Source organism: Protopterus annectens, chromosome 12.part0 (assembly GCF_019279795.1).
Source record: "Protopterus annectens isolate FY-2018-M chromosome 12.part0, PAN1.0, whole genome shotgun sequence".
NCBI classification, from domain to species: domain Eukaryota; kingdom Metazoa; phylum Chordata; order Ceratodontiformes; family Protopteridae; genus Protopterus; species Protopterus annectens.
In genome coordinates this window covers 1,400,134,251-1,400,150,895 of record NC_056746.1, presented here as the reverse complement: position 1 = coordinate 1,400,150,895, position 16,645 = coordinate 1,400,134,251, and positions in this window count along the sequence as shown.

The window sequence follows — 16,645 nt, the reverse complement described above, 5'->3', positions numbered from 1 at the left end:
CGGCATGTTAAGGTAAGTGTGCGATAGGGATGGACGTTAGGGTCAGGGTGTGGGTAAGATAAGTGTGTGATAGTGACGGACGTTAGGGTAGGGTGCGGGTGAGGTAAGTGTGCGATAGTTACGGACATTAGATTTAGGGGTGGTTAAGTGAGTTAGGGTTAGGGTGCGGGTAAGGTAAGTGTGCGATAGTGACGGACTTAAGGGTTAGGGGTGGATTAAGTGAGTTAGGGTTAGGGTGCAGGTAAGGTAAGTGTGCGATTGTGACAGACTTAAGGGTTAGGGGCGGATTAAGTGGGTTAGGGTTAGGGTGCGGGTAAGGTAAGTGTGTGATAGTGACAGACCTTAGGGTTAGGGTTTGGGTTAAGGTTAGTGCATATATAGTTGTGTATGTAAGGTAGTATAGGTTTGTAAAGTTTTTGGTGTGCTTGTGTTGTGTGTGTGTTTTTTGGGAAAGTTATTTGTTTTGTTGATTGTCAGGATTGTGGTTTGTCGGGCATGTGAAGTTTCGTGTTTTTGAACTTTCCGTTTTGTCGTGTCGGTTATTTCATTGACGGTGTTTTGGTGTGTCGGTGTCATCAGGTAGACCCATATATATATATATATATATATATATATATATATATATATATATATATATATATATATTTATGAAGAAAGAACGATGTAACAATAAAGCATACAAAAGGAATGAGAAGGGAATCAACAGCAACCCCAGTATTATACAGCGTTGTCAGCGTATGTCATATCCAGCTGGGCAGGAGTGAGCAAAGCACTACTACTCACACCATAGGCAAGATATTACCAGTGGGAGTAACATTGCCTTAAAAACAAGATAATCCCCAGGGGCCTAAGAAGTGTGAAAATGCCTACTTATGGTGAACAACTGCCAGAATTACTGTTAAGATGGCAGCAATTGAATCTGGAAGTAAGCTTTAATTATATTCGCTTACTTCTGGAATTTGGTGATAAAGATGAAGACCAGATCATGCAACATGTTGTTTCTCAAAGGGACAAGCTACTTTGTACATATTCATGTACATTAGTTGAAGAGAAATTAAAAAATGTACTTGATTCAGTACATATCTATGAAAACAGACTATTGAGACAGAAACTCGGTAAACTACAAAGAGACATTGCCAATTTTAAGGTGGGCCATGTGTTTGTGTGGCTGAGAAACCACACAGCTGATTATGAAAACTCTCAGACCACCTTAAGAACACAGCCTCAAGAAAAAGATACACCAACACCAATTTCAGATGTTTTTGATGATGCACATACAGAGGAGCGGCTTGGTGCTAAATGAAAAGCGAACGCATCACCCCTGACGACAACGGATGACACAGTATATGGCGTTCGCAATTCAAGCAAGAAAATATCCCTTGAGAGAAGGAATGAGAATGTGAGCAATTAAATATCCAACTCGTTTATGGGGGCAAGTGCATCTATGGCAGCGGTGCCATTAGAGACCTGGGAGACACAAGTTTTTCAAGTTTTACCCATACGTTTGGAACAGCAATTATCAAACAGAGAACTGAGAGAAACCAGCAAGAATCGAGTGAGACAGAGGTATTCACAGGACTATCTGGGCAAGATAAATCAGAGGGGCCAGAGGAAGATGTAACTTGCAAGAATTCTTTGGTTATGCTGGACGGAGCAGATTGTGATTCATTGATCCGATGTTTTTCCAATATGTCATCGGAAGGAACTGAACCATTACAAGAACTAAGAGAAATGGAAACCCAGTCAGTTTTGTCGACAAGAGAATGTTTAAAGGAGGACCTTATATGGAATATCTCCTCAAGAACTTTAAATGAAGCACAACGAAGTCTACTGAATAGAGGACTTTCATTTATACCTTCAAGAAAAACTGAGGTAACAGAAACTATTTTCAATTTAAAAATGTTTAATAGGAATGTCCTGCTAAAATTAATGTTCACCAATGATACAGACTGTATTGATTTAAAGCATAAGAAACCTAGCAGATTTATGCCACCTAATAACACGGCGATAGATGTTTTTTCACAGTTATATGAGATGGAACTGTTTAATAAATTGAGTGGTAGTAGAAAAAGTAACTTCTTCAATATGAGTAAGCAGGAAAATGAAGCTTTGAGGACGTTACAAATGGATATGGACATTATAATAAAGCCTGCGGATAAAGGAGGTCCGATAGTAATTATGGACAGTGATTACTATAATAAGACCATGTTTGAGATGCTAAATGATAGTAAAGTATATAAACTGATTAGTCCATTTGAACTTAGGAAACTGATAGCAAATGTTGAGCATATTTTGTATGACATGTTATTAGATCACACAATAAACTCGACTTGCATAACTATTAAAATTGTGACACCTTTAACACCAGTTATAAATGGACTACCTAAAGTCCATAAGAATCCAATTACACCTCCCTTGAGGCACATTGTTTCCAGCAAGAATTGGGTACCCGAGCCGATATCTATATATGTAGAGAGCAAATAGAGGCCAGTAGTTGATAAGAATAGGAATATACTTAAAGATTCCAAACAATTTTTACAAGACTTGTTTGACTTTAATATGAATGAGCACTTAAGCAGAGATACAATGCTGTTAGTTACATTTGATGTATGCTCCTTCTTTACTTGCATCCCGAATGAACATGGGGTAGACATGTTAGTGAATATTTGAACATTGACAAGACCTATGATGGCAGGCAGATTGATTTAATATGCCAACTGATGACGCTTATATTAGAAAATAATGCTATGATGTATATATCTGCAGAAAGAGGGTGTAGCTATGGGCACTTCGAGTGCCAACAGCTATGCCAATTTAGTGATGGCCAGTTGGGAGAATCAGCATGTGCTGTCATTGAACAGGTGGGGACAGGTAATTTTCTACAAACGTTTTGTGGATGACCTGTTCCTGCTGTGGAAGGGCAACACAGCTGAGCTAAAGGGTTTTTGTGATTTCATTAATGCTACCACAAACTTTCTAGAGTTTGAAGTTCATTTTTCTGACAGTGAGATGAATTTCCTTGATATCTGTGTGTATTGGGATGGAGATGGGAAACTATCCACCAGGAAAAACAGGAAAGAGTGTCATAGGAACCATCTCCTGCACAGGAGTAGCATGCACCCCCGACACATTTTCACAAATGTAGTGAAGGGGCAAACACTACGGGTATCTAGACTTACAACTGAAGATGCAGTTTTTGACTCTGAATTACTTGTATTGGAACATTGTTATCTGAGGAATAGAAGGGAGATAGGAATACAGGATGGCATGAAAGGTACTATTCCCTGTCATTATTGCAATCAATGTAAATGCATTGACACAAGCAATAAGTTTATACACCCTGACCTTAAAAATGAGTTTGAGTTTAATGTCAAAGCGGGCTGTAAAAGCACAAATATTGTTTATCTGGCTATATGTAACTTATGTTCTTCCTTTTACATTGGTAAAACCAACAGGAAGTTTAGGTACAGGATCAGGGAGCATTTGTTAAAAATCAGAAATTCAGATAGTACTAATGCATTAGCGAAACGTAAATAAAACTGATATTACACACGCTTTCAAATTTATGGCAATTGAAATGGTCTACGAAAATGAACGAGGAGGGGACATTGTAAATTTAACAGAAACTACAGAGAGTAGATGGATAGTGAGGTTGAGAGCAGACAAAGGGAGGGGCTTGAATGATATGGTACCCCTTAACCCCCTATTAAAATCTAGACCCTTAGCAAGAAAGTGTTAAGTCTTCTATTTAAAGGAAGTATGTTCCATTCTATATACATCTCCTACACGTTTTTCTTTTTCTTTTATATATATATATATATATATATATATATATATATATATATATATATATATATATATATATATATATATATATATTTTTATATACATATATTTTAGACATGTTTTTTATATGCATGTTTTTTATGTATTGTGCATAAATGTATTTTTATCATGCTGATTTTTATATTATTATTGTTAATCTTTGAGAATGTATTGGTTTTAAGAACTTCTCTTGCTACATATGCATGCTAGTACTAGGGAGATGCCTTATTTATTAAGTGTAACCTTTTAAGAAAATGAGAGGTAAATTACTGGTGTGCACTAGAATTGGTTGTTTTGAATTAACTTAGTAATATAAGCATAGTTATGTTGTGTCAGTTATAGGTCTGATGAAGTGACGTGCCTACATCATGAAAGCGCTTACCAATAAATTTGTTCCAGTTTTTACGTTTATAGACATTTAGTGTTATTTTCTAAGCCATTGAGAGATCCTGCGGATGTTTTTATGGGAATTGTGTTCATATACTTTGTCTAAGGATCCCGTTTTGCTGAACACTATCTGTTTTGTGAGTGGGAGTAACATTGTTGATTTGCTATGTCTACTTTACACACAGAGGGTAGTCCGTGGTGGGACTACCCAAAAAAAGATAGACCATTTGGCCTTCCAACCATTACACAAGCAAGGGCAGGTATGTTCAAGGACTAAATGGTGGGAGAGCCTGAGAATACATGGGTTGGGACAACATACCTGTAGGGCCCCTAATGCATGGGAGAGGGCAATGTGTGGAGGTGTGTCATGGCTGCGATAACAAGTGGACAATGGAAGGTATGCATGTATTTTGAACACGGGTGGGGTGGAGGAACTATGGGTATGAAATTATGGAGCCAGGCTTGCCAGGGTTGGATGGGCTGGTTCTAATTAGACCACCCCGTGGAGGTCAGTGAGTTCGTTATAGGTATATATGCATACACACATGCAGACATCAATATGTAGAAGTACATTCTCTGTAACACATTCATTCCATTTGCAGACATAAATAACATGAATGTGCCCTTACAAACCTCAACAGTAGATAGAATAATAGGTTGTGCGGAAGAGGGATGGGACAAAATTGCTAAAATGCAGAAGTGTGTACAATGTCCGAAGTCAGTGCTGTGCTGACAATAATCAAATGTGAGGACTTCCCCACACATGGAATCATTCCTGTGATCTGCCTGCTATGGCATCGCCAATTGCTAAACCGGTCTATTTGTAAAAGAAATACGCCGAACGTGTACATAATTAGGCTCTCATGTGTACCGTGTGCGTTACCACATAGTCATACATATTAATTAATTGTAGTTTCATGTTAATGGGAGTAAGGATGTAATGAAGTATAGAGTCTAATCTTGACATAAACACGTGTGTGTCCCATGTGGGACAACCCAAAAGTTGTGAATAGAATTATTTTGGTCGCTCACGTCAGCAATGTTTGTGGACTAAACGTTTGGGAGCTCTGAGGATACGTGGAGTGAGTCAACTGATGGGATGGGTCTATAGGAGTAGGGAGAGGCCAATGTGTAGTGGTGTGGATACACCGCAAATCCGACTGGAGAATGGATGACAGCAGTGTTAGGGAGGCGTTGGGGTGTGTATTTGGGAAACCAGGAGCCATGGGTATATGGGTATATATGCAAATGCAACCCTAAACTAACAGACATTCCCCGCATCCCACCATCTCACATACCACCATACCACCATCGGTAAATCCGTATGAAAACATGCGACACATCTGTCCGCTGTATAACCGAATGACATATGTTCACAGGTTATGCCAATGGAACTGAGGAACCCAAGCAAGAAACATGACCTTCCACCCCCCCCCAGCCGGACACGGGAAACATACACACAAACAATGTAAAGAGTCCACTGCTCCCCAGACCACAGGCAGGATACAACCGGGGGGGTACACAGTGCACCCGTGAATTCTAATCTTGGAACACAGACTGGAGCGTCCCTTGCGGGACACCCCAAAAATTGCCAAGACCAAAAGAAAGTGATAGACCGGCCATTCTGGCTGCGTTGTATACATACTCAGAATACAAGGGTGGGAAACCCTGATGACCCATAGGCCAGGACAATTGTATGAAATGGGTCCCATGAAGTGGAGAGTGGGCAGCGTGTAGTGGTGTGTCCAGAACAGACCAGTACCCAGAGTAAGGATGGGTGCTGTTGAGGAGATGTGGGTGGGGGAACTATGGGTAGCTACTTATGGGTCTAGGTATGCAGGTGTTGGCTGATGTAGGCCTATATGGACAGCCCTAGGGATGTAAGCGAGTGTGTTCTTTGGGCAGAGGCGTCACCCAACGAGCAGCCACTCCCACTACGAGTCTCACTGCAGCAAAGTGTAATCTATATGGCAAGGAATGGAATAACCAGATGTAGACGTATATATGTAGAGGTATGTGTGACTATATCTACCCATAGCGACATAGAGATAAGCCTCTCCCTCTCTGTAGTACAAATGTATACATACAGAGACAGAATACAGATACATACCCACATATAAATATATACATATGCAGACACCCATAGACCCATATGTTGTGAGATATATATCTCTATAGACAGCAAAATATAAATATGCATTTATGCATACATATACAGATATATCTGTATATAGCAATGTAAATATATATATATATATATATATATATATATATATATATATATATATATATATATATATGTGTGTGTGACTGTAAATATACACATGTATATAGCAAGGATATGATACAGCAGTTACGAGTAACATATGTTCACAGGCCGTGCATATAGGGGTGAGGGGTCCAATAAACAAACATGCAACATGTAGCATCTACCCCCCCCACCCCAGCTAGGCTGGTGAGACATACAGACACACAATAAAGGTAAACACACCACTGCTTCCCAGACCATTGGCAGGATACTACCAGTGTTAGAGACCTGCCAGGTCTAATCTTGAAACATAGACATCGATGTCCCTTGTGGGACACCAAAAATTAATGATCGGAGGCAGTCCCGGTAATGACTTATCAAACCAGCCTGTAGATGTACATGGGTCGACACAATGTATGACATGTGTCCTGACATGGGGAGAGTGGGCAGTGTGTAGTGGTGTGTTTATACCCCACCTGCACCCACAGTAAGGATGAGTACTGTAGAGGAGTGGCAGGTGGGGGAACTATGGGTATGCAATTATGGGCCCAGGCATGCAGGTGTTGGGTGGCAATGTCATATTAGGACTGCCTCGGGGATGTAAGTAATATTCTGAAATGGGCTTAGCTAATGCCCATACCTCTCAACCCCTAAGAGCACATCCACTGGACAGGACATAAACCACTGGGGGAACAAACAGGGACCAAACCTCTGAAATGTCCCCGATTTCCAGGGACGTCCCAAATTTCGACTCGGTTTCTAACTCTGCCCCACTTAATCCCTCCTAAAACTAGTGACAATTGGAGGAAAGGTGAATTACACATAATGAATAACAACAATTAAGAGTTATAAACATCACTTACCTCAGAAAATGTGTATGAATTCATATCCTCTGAGTCTGTCAATATGTTAGGTTAATAGCACCAATACTTTAAATGTGTCCGTTATGTTGTTATGACATGTCCCTGATTCAGTTTGTATATTTTCCCAATCGTATGAGAGGTCTGATAGGGACAGAAAGCACATATTCCACTGACAGCCTTAGAAAGATGATAGAATATTAGGTATGCAGTAGCATGATTTGGCTGAAGGATGTGGGTTCCAAAACCCAATTACTTGTTCATATTGAAGAGTGTCAGTTCCCATGTATTAGCCAGATGGGTGCAGATTGTAAGAGGAGCACACCAATAATATAAATCAAACTCTGGACAGGCCGCGGATTCCGTACAGTCGAACGGCATGCTGTTGCCTAATGGGCAGCCATTCCCGATACTGGAGGCATGTAATCCGATGTAATAGGCATCACAAGGTAATATCATAGTCCTCACTCCCACCCAGGGGTGTGAATGGCAGATGCAAACACCAAATGCAGTGCATTTGCAAGTGTGGGAGCAAGCGGGTGTAAGCTTGTTTTTCCACCAGTATAAGAGTATTACACTGGTAAAGCAATGTAAAGGCTAACTGAGTGTAAGAAACTGTAACCAGAGGTTAGCATTGCTTAGCACCGTGCAAACCCACGCACACCAGCACACAACTGCTTTAATGTACCTTAATCACACAGTATCCAATGGCCTTGTTCTGCCCAGCAACAAAATAAACGGCCTCTGCAAGGCGCGAAACCAGGACCCTGCACACACTGTTATTGTGATGTACCACTAAGCCATGGCAGATATACAGACATCTGACCTTATCACAAACATATCATCCAGCACAGTCATTCAACAGTATAGGAAATGTATTCCATCATGTAGATGTATGTGTGAGTGTTTATGTCCAGCATATAGATGCATACATATATATAGATATATCAGGAACATCCCATGTGACAACAAAGCATTACAAAGGAATGAAAAGGGAAACACCAGCAATGCCTGTATTATGTAGTGGTGTTGTCCTATGTAATATCAAGACTCCCTCAGACAGACATGTGTCAGTCATGCACACAAACATTTGTACATTGGCCATATTCATCACTCTGTGCATGCTATTTACATTAACACAACAGTTCCTGTCCAATCATTATGTGAGAACAGCACTCTTGCAAGGTGCTGTGGACAACATCATCATCATGTTAAAGGTACATGGGGTAACCATAGAGGAACTGGTAGTGTTGTGTGTACAATGGGGTCATCCGCATCACGTGCACCTGGAACATTTAGGAGTCATGTGCATACTAGGATCATGCACCTGAGAGACAGGGGTGAGGACAACTGGAGTATGTTGTAATGCTTATTACAAGGGTTACATGTGTCCAGTGGACATGTGTGTGAAATAGACAGCTATTTATGGGGCAAATGTTGTTCTAGGAACTGATTGGCCTTTTGTTTCCATAGGGTGAGACTGGGATGTGGGGGAAGGAGAGATAGGTAGGGTAGGATGACAGACAAGACAGCATACAGGGTCGGTATATGACACATGTGGGGGGGATACACCTCGGATGGGGAGGGGTGTTCGGCATTCACAAGCCCATGAGCCCCCAGATGGAAACACTGGGACAGAGGTCCACAGCCATGGGCAGCCACCAGTGCACCGCAGCAGCTGCAAAGGTAGCAGTGCTGGGGGCTGTCTAGGAGGGGCAGCCTCACCCTGTAAATGTGACACTCTGCCCTTGAGCTTCCGTATCTGGCCTCAAAACCCCTTATTGAGCCCCCTATGCACCACGTCTGGGACTGTACGATAGCGGACATGTCCCTGTCTGAACCTGTTCCCAGGGGAGACAAGCCCCATCCTCAGTGGCAGTACCACCAGAAGGCGGTGCAGAGCCAACAGAGGTGGAGGTCAAAGGCTGGGTCCCAGATGTGCTGGTGCCCGGTGCCATGGTCAGCTGAATTGGACTGGTGGTTCTACCAGGACCTCCAAACCCATACAGCCTATGGTGTTGCAGTTTAAACACAGATATGGCTTAGTAATAGTCAACAGCATTCAGGATTACTTACAACAGCATGCATAGATATGACCATCAACCCAGCACAACAGATGGCATACATTTGCAGAGAGAGCACAACACATGCATATATACACATGACATCTGTACAATGTGTAGAAGACTTGTGACTGCAGCTATGAATAGTGGCCCATTATTGGCATGTCACTGAGAACCCCAGACAATGTCTTTCATACCACTGTTTCATGTGACATATGTCCAGTCAGGGATGCGATGGCAGTAACTCATCACTATCACCATGTACTGGCTGCAATCCTCACACTATGCTCCTGCTGTTCACAGATGTGTGTTCAGTAAGAAACACAGGAAACAAATGGTTCCACACACTGACCAGTCCACGGATGGCCCCACAAATGGGGGCCCCTCACAAACAGAGCACTGTCACATCAGTTTTAAAACATACAGAATAGCCCTTACCACACACACCTTGTTAAACAGGCAGTTGTCTCAATGAAGCATAGCTACACTTACATGCTGTAGTCATGTCTGGCACATCACCCTCCTGTCTTTAGGCTATTTCCCACTGTGTATGTTGTTTGAGGAACATCCAGATATCATTTGTGATGCCGTTTACCAAACACCAGATCCAGGTACCACTCATAGCGACTGTCATGGGCAAACACCAACATGATGTTCCTAGATAATGTACTGTGTTTTTCATGCGAATGGCTATGGGAACAACATCACAGCTGTTCTACATGCATTCGCTAGAGGAGGACTGCAATAGGTGCAGAGGCCATCCCCGAACATGACCATCACTTACAATACACAAGCTGCTACTGAGCAGGTGTACACCTCCACATCCACCAGAGAGTGTGTGGGAGGGACAGACAGAGGCAAAATACATCAGAGAAGGGCTTGGAGACAAAAACCTAAGCATCGTCTGTCACACACCTACCAGTACAGGGGTTCAAACCCCTGACTGACTAGTCATTACTATTACAAGTGTATGCAGTTACTTCATGTGCCACAAAGCTGACATGTTGGTGTGCTGTAAGAACATATATGTGTGTTGGTGTGCAACATCTGTAACAGAGATATAGTAGACAGACATTAGGTGTAGCACACATGGCTGTCCACATGAACGGATGTCATTGTCAACACAGCCACACTCTCTAATGGACTCACATTGACACTCTTTGCCAGGCCCACAAATACACTCCCAAACCACTTAGTTTGCCACACTGCAGTAATGCACAGGTACTACATGCACCACAGGGGATATCCGGAGGTTCTTTGCGCTAGGGCATGTGAACTTGTTGACTTCTGTCAGTATGCCAATGGGAGTTATGCTGGGAGTGACTGTGGTTGGGAGCATCATACCCCACATGTAGAAACAAGGTGCCAGTACTGACATACATTTGTGCATTGCTTCATGGTTGTGTAGTGGTTGGCTGTGCAAGATGGCTGTACAAGGCTGGGTGAGGGGTAATCCTTGGCATCATGCCACCTGACAATGGTGTGTAGTGTGGTACAGGGGTGTAGTGTCTGCAATGTCCCACACAGATGGGTATTGTATGAACTGCCCTGACATCCTGGTTACCATTGTGTATGGCCATAGCTTGCAATGCATGCCATGTCTGTGTTTGACATGGACATTGCCTGAAATGTGCATGTCCCACAATAATGTACAGTGACATGGTACAGGTGTACCTAGTTTCACTGGCACATGTTGTGTACACAGACAGTTATCCTCTGATATGCCAATACTGGCCTGGTGTGGCAGAACCTGCTTCTAGTTAGCAGGATGACCCTGCACCTGCATTAATAGTATGATACAGGTATTCCCTGGTGTCAGTGGCATCGGTCCATACAGGGCACATGTGTAAGGCATTGTATGGCTTCTGTGGATCACATTTGATGGCACCACATATGTTGCAGGCATCCAGTGGGGAACATAGTGAAGGCACATTGTCTGCAATTATGTGCCTATTGTACTGCTGTGCAGGGTGCCATGCCCTCTACAGCCCACTGCAATCACACCATGCCTACTATCTATCATCAATGTGCAGGGTACTAGCAACATAGCGGGATATTCTAGGCAAGTGTGTTTGTGTATGACACATGGGTTCAGGACGTATTCTGGGTAATATTAGGGTTGCATACTTTGTTCACCAGGCCATTTGCCAGATGTACTGTTCTCTGTGAAACAGCAAAGAAAAGTGTACATCTGTACAACTGTCATACCTACACACACACATAGATATATATACATATATATATATATATATATATATATATATATATATATATATATATATATATATATATGCACCTACGGGATGTGTACACACAGACACACACACACACACATATATATATATATATATATATATATATATATATATATATATATATATATATATACATATATGCATATACACAGACACAGCCATAGCCACAGAAGGGTTCCAAAGGAACTGACGTGTATACAAAACAGAGGCATCTCTTGTGTTATAACATTTAAATCATAAGTAGTTCACCAGAGAAGGGATGGTTGTTGTGTATGTGGAGTTTGGGGTGGGGAATGATGGCTAATGTAATCTACCCTGAGGATTGTTGAGTTAGGGTGGGGGAATGATGGGTATGGACCTACACCCCAGCGGCCACTTCTCTGTCACTGCTCGACAGTGGCACAGGAAAATAACATACCCAAATGTAGTCGTTTTTGACTGTGTATTCTTTACCATTTCTAACTATGTAATACTTTGTAGACACCGGCTACCATGGTATGCTAAATGACATTACACATGTGTATGCCTGGCTACAGGGTAGTCACACACACAAACACGCACACACTTGCCAGTATCGTGCATACACGTCTTGCCTATGTAAAGTTAACAAGTACAGTGCTATACAGTTGGGGTATGTGCCACAGAACACATACAATTACACTTACTGATTCCACGTCTGAGCTTGGTGACATCACAGGACTGATTACTTGCAGTGGGGAGGTGGGAAGAGAGAGGTATAGTGGTTGACAAGGATAAAGGCCAGTGAAAAAAGAGGTATCTCTTTGGAATGCAACAAAACCAACTGCCATGACAGGATGCGGACACAAATACACACGCACACAACCATACTCAACCTATGCGGACACACACACTCAGGCATTTGCTGGGACACACACACACAAACTCACTCAGCCATTTGCTGACACACACAGTCAGGCATTTGCTGTCATAGGATCATAGGTTCATAGGTAGGTACTAGGCTATCGGCCCAAGGGCCTACGTAAGCCTAGCCAGCAAGGTTCCATAGCTTACGCCACCCAAGAAAGTTATATTCCTGTGCCACTGTCCATCAGACACGCAGAAGTGATCCCCAGGGTGTATTTCCTCTTTCCCATTCACTCATCAAGATTTTTCTTGAAGAGTGCTAATGAAGAACTTTGCTTGACAGAGATGGGTAGCTTGTTCCAGAGTATAGGAAGTCTCTGGGACAGGAATCTATCCCTCCAGCATGTCCTGTTTATTGTGGTGACAAGGTTTAGGTCCCTAGAGCATGTAGCTCAGAGTGATTGGGATTTCTTTAGGTGTAGCATGTCCAACAGCTCTGGGTTTGACATAGCTTTATATGTTAGGCAGAGATCACCTCGGAGTAGGCAATATGCTACGGAGTAAAGCTGGCGTTTTTTGAGGCAGTCAGTGTAGGGCATTTGTTTGAGGCCAGCAATCCTCTTTTTGAGGTACTTCTGTGGCCTTTCCAGCTACTGCAGATGTCTTGTGAGGTACATTCCAAAAGGGGCATTGTACTCTATAATGAGTCTAATGAGTGACGAGTAGAGAGGAACAGTGACCTCTTTATTCCTGGATGAGAACCCTTTTATGATGAGGTGTGCCATGTACAAGGACTTCCTGACTACTGTGGTGATGTGACTATCAAAGCAGAGACTACTGTTCATCTGGGTCCCAAGGTCTCTTATCACGCATTTGGTTTTAAGTAGATTGCTGCCAATGTGGTAGTTCATGGGTAAAGAGTATATACCAAAGGGGATGACACTGCACTTTTTTGGCATTGAGCTTGAGGCCATGGCTCTGACAACAGGCATCTTGTCTCAGTGAGGCCCTTCTGTAGGATGTCCACATCATTTGGGGTCTTGAATATGGCTCCTAGTTTGCAGTCATCTGCGAACTTCATTAGCCAGAGACCTTCTGTGTTAGCCTGTACTTCAGAGAAGTAGATACCAAACAGGAGAGGTCCCAGGACGGAACCCTGTGGTACTCCACTTGTCACTGCTTTGAGGTCAGATTTGAAGTCTGCAACTTTTACAGTGTGTGTTCTGTCAGTGAGCCAGTTGGCAACCCATCTTGTGATGTAGGGATGTATACTTAGTTTAGTGAGTTTAGCTATAATTCCAGAATGGGGGATGATGTTGAAAGCCTTGGCGAGGTCAGGATAGGCTGTGTGAACCACCTTACCCTCATCCATGGCTTTGGTGACTGCCTCAAAGATGTCAATCAGGTTCAGTAGGCATGATCTGCCTTCCACAAACCCGAACTGGGTGGGATCCAGAGTTTGGAGGTTACCAATGTCTTTGTTTATGAGTCCCATGATGATACGTTCCATGGTCTTGCAGACCAGGCTCGTCAGGCTAATAGGTCGATAGTTCCCGGGATCAGTGGTGGCTCCTCCTTTGTGGAGTGGGATAACTGTTGTTGTGTGCCATTCAGTGGGCACAAAGCCTGATGTGAGGCTATTATTGAACACAGTGCTTAAGTGGGGAGCCAGTTCGTTCAGAAGTTCATGTAAAACGCAGCTTGGGATGTTGTCTGGTCCCATGGATGTTGTGTTTTTGGCTTTAGAGAGTGCAACTTTTACCTGTGTAGTTGTGATTACAGGGACTCTGCATTCTTCCTGTATATATATGGGCCCTTTAGGGGTTGAGAGTGGGGTAAAGTTAGCACTGAACCTATCTGCCAGGATGTTGGCACACACACAAACACATGCACACAGTTGCCAGTGGTGGGATCAGAACTCCTGCCTATCTAAGGATCACTATTACAGTACTACACAGTTATAAGATGTGCCACAGAGATTACACATCCCAAGGTAGTCAGTCTGCCCTTCTACAATTGAGGACAACAACAGGAAGACCGACAGTCACGAAGTACATAGCAGTAGACCTGTGTGTTTAAAGTAGGTGTCCATTACAACCTTTATGCACAAACAAGACACACCATCCACAGATAGGCCTGAGAGGTATAGTTGTAGCACAACAGGAACCTGAACTGGAGTATGGCCATCTGTGTAATGGACAACTACTATCACTATACAGGGTTACAGTGGGCATGCTCATACACATAGTAGCACAGGGCCGTTTGGGATACACTATGACTAGAACTACACAAGGTTATATTGGGCATGCTCATACACTTAGTAACAAAGGGCTTGTTGGTTGCATTGATTCAAATTACACAAGATGGTAGTGGGTATGCTCATACACTTAGTAGCACAGGGCTGTTTGGGATGCGCTCCAATTCTAACCACTGAAGGCCACAATGTGCATGCTCAAACACTTACATGTACAGAACACATTGTAATGGACTCCTATTGTAAACACACAGGTTTTCAGTTAGGTACATCTTACCTGTCGGTATATATGCCCATCATACTGGTTTACTACCTGATACCTGTATGTGGCCTGCAAATGATATATCTGTGTCTGTGCTGTGTGATACACATGCATACATGTACATGAAGTACTGACATATATATGTTACTTATACACATTCATGCATGTGTGAACGTGACAGACAATGGGTTACCTGGGTCGCTCAGGCAGATGCTACCTACAGCATGTGTCACACAACTTGCTGCCCTGAAAGGCATACATTGATAGCAGGTTGTGGACAGTGGCATTATACATGGAACAGTGGCATGTGCAAGCATAATGTGTGAGCCACCTTGTGTAATGGTACTGAGGTGCAGGTGACAAGATGACCTCTCCCGGCTGTGGTAGTAGTTGTCATTATTAGCAGGACTGCTACCCTAAGCATATCTCACATTGGTCATATACACAAGTTCTGCCACTGTCCATCACCTTACATGAGGCATTTGCTACCAAGCACATTAATGCCATGGGCAGTGATGTGATGTGATGTTACAGGTGGCAACTGCTAGACCAAAACAATGAGCCAATGTCCTGCTGTTATTATGAGGTTGTCCAGTGTCTGTCATTCTGGGCTGTCATGACCGAATGACGAGCCTTCATCACAGAGAAAATGCATCCATGTTACACGTGTGTGTGGATAATACCTAGGTCGCATTTACCCATATAGCCGCATTCCAAGGCAAATGTCCTACACACAGAGGTAACACCCTGACGCCTACATGACAATTGCATTGGATGCTTATGCTAACCCATGCTAGATGTGTGGCTTTAGTAGTCCATTTGCTCAATGTAGAACCTACAATGGGGAATACCGACATCTGTGTTGTGAGGAACACCTGGCTAAAGGCTCTATACTGCACAATTGCACTACCACCACATAACTCAGATCCAGACATGTGGGCCATAACAGTGGTATAGACCATACCAGGTGGTGATGTACACATATTCATAAAGGCTACTCACATGTAAAGACCACTACTCCAACATAACACATCACAGATAAGTCAGGTACAGGTGACAGTGGCAAATGCTGCATTCTAGGTTGTATTCTCATATACGTCCACCACCTTGTTCTCAGACTACCAACACACATCCATATGTGGTATGACATATTACAGTAGATCACCACATAACCCTCGATTGGTGGACTGTACCTAGGCCTACATCAACTGTGCAATGTACCCATGTACAGACACAGCTGCATAATGTGTTATGCAATGCAATAATATAGCAATAACCCACGCCTGGGTGTGGGTAATGCAGGATTTACCCACGGTTGGTGTGGTTTGGTCCCGAGGGCGAAGCCCAAGTGACCAAACAAAGACAACCATGGGTAAATCCCGCATTATCCACACCCAGAAGTGGGTTATTGCTATTATACTATGACATTATTTAAGAAAAGAAATAATTACTTTTCTTAAATAATGGCATTAATACCTCTTTGCTGCCCTTCTGCAGCTGTCTGGTATCAGGCAGTTCTGATGTACTCGCATGCCTAAGCAGTACATCAGAGCTGTGGCCAAAGCAACAGAGAAAGCAAGATCTCCGTTGCTTTTACTGTTCGCTATGTTAAATGGGTTTAACATGGCGAGACAGCTTAAAATAAGCAGCGGAGATGTCCGTTGCT